Below are 4,297 nucleotides of genomic sequence, written 5' to 3'. Positions count from 1 at the left end.
AACTGTAACTTTATACCCATTAAACAACTCTCCATAGCACCCTTCTCCCATCCCCTGGAAACCACCATTCTATTGTCTGCTTCTATAAGCTTGACTATTTTTGATGCTTCGTATAAGAGGCATTGTGCACTTAAAATTTTGTTAAGAGGATAAATCTCATGTTAAGTTTTCTTATCACAAGAAAGCAAAATCAAAACAAACCAAAACAAAATACCAAAGGGACATGAGGAATCTTTTGGAGATGATGGATATGCTTATCACCTTGATTGTGGAGATGGTAACACGGATGAACGCACTTGTCCAAACTCATCAAATTGTACACATTAATGCATGCAGGATTTGTATACAAATTATACCTCAATAAAGCTGAAGAAAACAATATCCTTGAGATCACTCCATAGTGCTCTATAGAGGTATCTCTCACACCTTTCAACAGCTACGGAGTACGCCATTGTGTGGATGTACCATAATTTAGGCAACTAATCTTCTATTGATAGACACTTTGGTTGTACCTACCCTAGCTATTACAAATACAGCCACAATGAATAGACTTGTGACATCATCTTTAGCAGTTTTTATCAATATGTCTTTGAGATCGATCCTGAGATATACTATTGCTGAAGAAAGGGTAAAAACACATATAATCTTGCTCATTACAGTCAAATTCTCCCTCATAAAGGGTGTACCTATTGCCTTTTCTCCATCAGTGTATGAGAGTGCCAATTTTCCCAGAGTTTCACCAGTACTGCTGCCAGACTTTTGAATTTTGCCAATCTGATAGGTGATAAATGGTATATCAGTGTATTTTTAACTTGTGTTTCCTTTAATGTGAACAAGATTGCATGTCTTTTCTCCAAAGAAGATATACAGATTGCCAACAGACACATGAAAGAATGCTCAACATCATTAATCATTAGAGAACTGCAAATCAAAACTACAATGCGATATCATCTCACACCGGTCAGAATGGCCATCATCAAAAAATCTACAAAACAATAAATGCTGGAGAGGGTGTGGAGAAAATGGAACCCTCATACACTCTTGGTGGGAATGTAAATTGATACAGCCACTATGGAGAACAGTATGGAGGTTCCTTAAAAAACTAAAAATAGAACTACCTTACGACCCAGCAATCCCACTACTTGGTGTATACCCTGAGAAAAACATAATTCAAAAAGAGTCATGTACAATAATGTTCATTGCAGCTCTATTTACAATAGCCAGGACATGGAAGCAACCTAAGTGTCCATCGACAGATGAATGGATAAAGAAGATGTGGCACATATATACAATGGAATATTACTCAGCCATAAAAAGAAATGAAATTGAGTTATTTGTAGTGAGGTGGATGGAGTTAGAGACTGTCATACAGGGTGAAGTAAGTCAGAAAGAGAAAAACAAATAGTGTAAGCTAACACATATATATGGAATCTAAAAAAAAAAAAAAGTGGTCATGAAGAACCTAGGGGCAAGACGGGAATAAAGATGCAGACCTACTAGAGAATGGACTTGAGGACATGGGGAGGGGGAAGGGTATGCTGGGACAAAGTGAGAGAGTGGTAGTGTATATATTGACATATATACACTACCAAATGTAAAATAGATAGCTAGTGGGAAGCAACCACATAGCACAGGGAGATAAGCTCGGTGCTCTTTTCTCTGATAGAAGTGGAAAGTATTTTTCCAAGTTGTTATACACCATTTTTTTTTTCTAACTGGGTGTCTAGAATTTTAAAGAAAAATTTGCCATGAAAAAGCATTTTATGTTTAGGCAGCCAAATTTATTAATATTTTGCCGTATTTCTTCTGGACTTTCATTCATAGTTAGGAGGATTTTCCTCATTCTTAGTGTATAGAGGAATTTTTTTTTTGTAGTACTGAAATGGTTTTGAATTTTACATTCTAAACTCTGATACATTTGGAATTTATCCTCATGTATAGTGTGAGGAAGAGATCCAGTTTTTCCAACATCACTTGTTAAAAAGTGCATTGTATGCTTTGTGACCACCTAGAAGGGTGGGATAGGGAGGGTGGGAGGGAGACGCAAGAGGGAGGAGATACAGGCATATATGTATAGCTGACTCACTTTGTTATGAAGCAGAAACTAACACACCATTGTAAAGCAATTATACTCCAATAAAGATGTTACAAAAAAAGAAAAGTGCATCGTGGGAGTGACTTCATGAAGATGGCAGGATAGGAAGCTGCAGGCTCTCCTCCCTCCACAGAGATATTGAGTTTACAACAATGTATGTATGGCCCAGAATAGCTCTGTGAGAACTCTAGGCACTAGTTCAGATGCTACAGCACTCGGGCCATTGAAAAACCAAGAAGGGATTCCAGAGAAAGTGGTAGGAAGATTTGCTTTGTTTGGTGACCTGCTTGGCCTCCTCCCCTTATGCTGCATAGCATGGAGAAACCAGGAGGAAATGCCCCGTTTGGGGACCCCAGTACGGGGAGGAAACAAAAGAGTGGACTGTGCACCCAACGTCTGGCTTGTTCAGGGGCTTCTGAGGGACTGGTTTCTGTCTTGCCTGATTCAGAGCACAGAGGGGACTGGTGCTAGAATTTGGAAGCTGCTGAAAACAGAGGCCAGCAGCACATTAGAGCTGCAATTCCACAGGCAAACTCCATGGGAGGCAGGAGATCAGAAAAGGTTTGGGAGGTCCTAGAACCTCCAGGTGGGCTGATTGGTGGTTGCCTTCCCATGTACAAAGCCAGTATGCAAAGATTGGGAGAGGTGCTTGTTTTTTCAAAATGCCCAAATTCCCGCAAAAGATTACAAGGCATACAAAGGAAGAGACAAACATGGTCCAATCAAAGGAACAAAATAAAACTCCAGAAACCAACCCTAATGAAACTCAGATCTATAAGCTGCCAAAGAAAGAATTTTAAATGACTGGCATAAAGATACTCAAACAGCTAAAAGAAAACACACATAGACAACTAAACAATATCATGGAAAGGACGCCTGAACAAAATGAGACTATCAATAAAAATAGAAACTATAAAAATGAACCAAGCAGAAATTCTGGAGGTAAAAATACAATAATTGAACTAAAAATTTCATGAGAGAAGTTCAACAGCAGACAAGTAGAGAGAAGAAAGAATCAGTGAACTTGAAGACAGTTCACCTGAAATCATTGAGTCAGAGGAAGAGAAAGAAGACAGAATGAAGAAAAGTGGCAAAAGCCTAAGGGACTATGGGACGCTATCAAAAAGACTATTATACGCATGACGGGATTTCCAGAAGGAGAAGAGAGAAAGACAGGGGCAGATACAGTTTATCTGAAGAAATAATGTCTGAAACTTTCCCAGGTCTGAGGAAAGGGATGGGCACAAAGATTCAGCAAGCTTAAAGAACCCCAAGTAGGATAACTGCAAAGAGAACCACACTGAGACCCATTATAATCAAACTGTCCAAAGTATAAGACAGAGAGAGAATCTTGAAAGGACCAGCAGAAAAGCAATTTGTCACATGTAAGGGAGCGTCCGTAAGATTATCATTGGATTTCTCAGCAGAAACTTAATATTGGGCCTTAAAACAAGTCTTAATGATGGCCATTCTGACCGGTGTGAGATGATATCGCATTGTAGTTTTGATTTGCAGTTCTCTAATGATTAATGATGTTGAGCATTCTTTCATGTGTCTGTTGGCAATCTGTATATCTTCTTTGGAGAAAAGACATGCAATCTTGTTCACATTAAAGGAAACACAAGTTAAAAATACACTGATATACCATTTATCACCTATCAGATTGGCAAAATTCAAAAGTCTGGCAGCAGTACTGGTGAAACTCTGGGAAAATTGGCACTCTCATACACTGATGGAGAAAAGGCAATAGGTACACCCTTTATGAGGGAGAATTTGACTGTAATGAGCAAGATTATATGTGTTTTTACCCTTTCTTCAGCAATAGTATATCTCAGGATCGATCTCAAAGACATATTGATAAAAACTGCTAAAGATGATGTCACAAGTCTATTCATTGTGGCTGTATTTGTAATAGCTAGGGTAGGTACAACCAAAGTGTCTATCAATAGAAGATTAGTTGCCTAAATTATGGTACATCCACACAATGGCGTACTCCGTAGCTGTTGAAAGGTGTGAGAGATACCTCTATAGAGCACTATGGAGTGATCTCAAGGATATTGTTTTCTTCAGCTTTATTGAGGTATAATTTGTATACAAATCCTGCATGCATTAATGTGTACAATTTGATGAGTTTGGACAAGTGCGTTCATCCGTGTTACCATCTCCACAATCAAGGTGATAAGCATATCCATCATCTCCAAA

This window comes from Eschrichtius robustus, chromosome X (genome assembly GCF_028021215.1).
Source record: "Eschrichtius robustus isolate mEscRob2 chromosome X, mEscRob2.pri, whole genome shotgun sequence".
Classification (NCBI taxonomy): domain Eukaryota; kingdom Metazoa; phylum Chordata; class Mammalia; order Artiodactyla; family Eschrichtiidae; genus Eschrichtius; species Eschrichtius robustus.
This window is presented reverse-complemented; position numbering follows the sequence as displayed.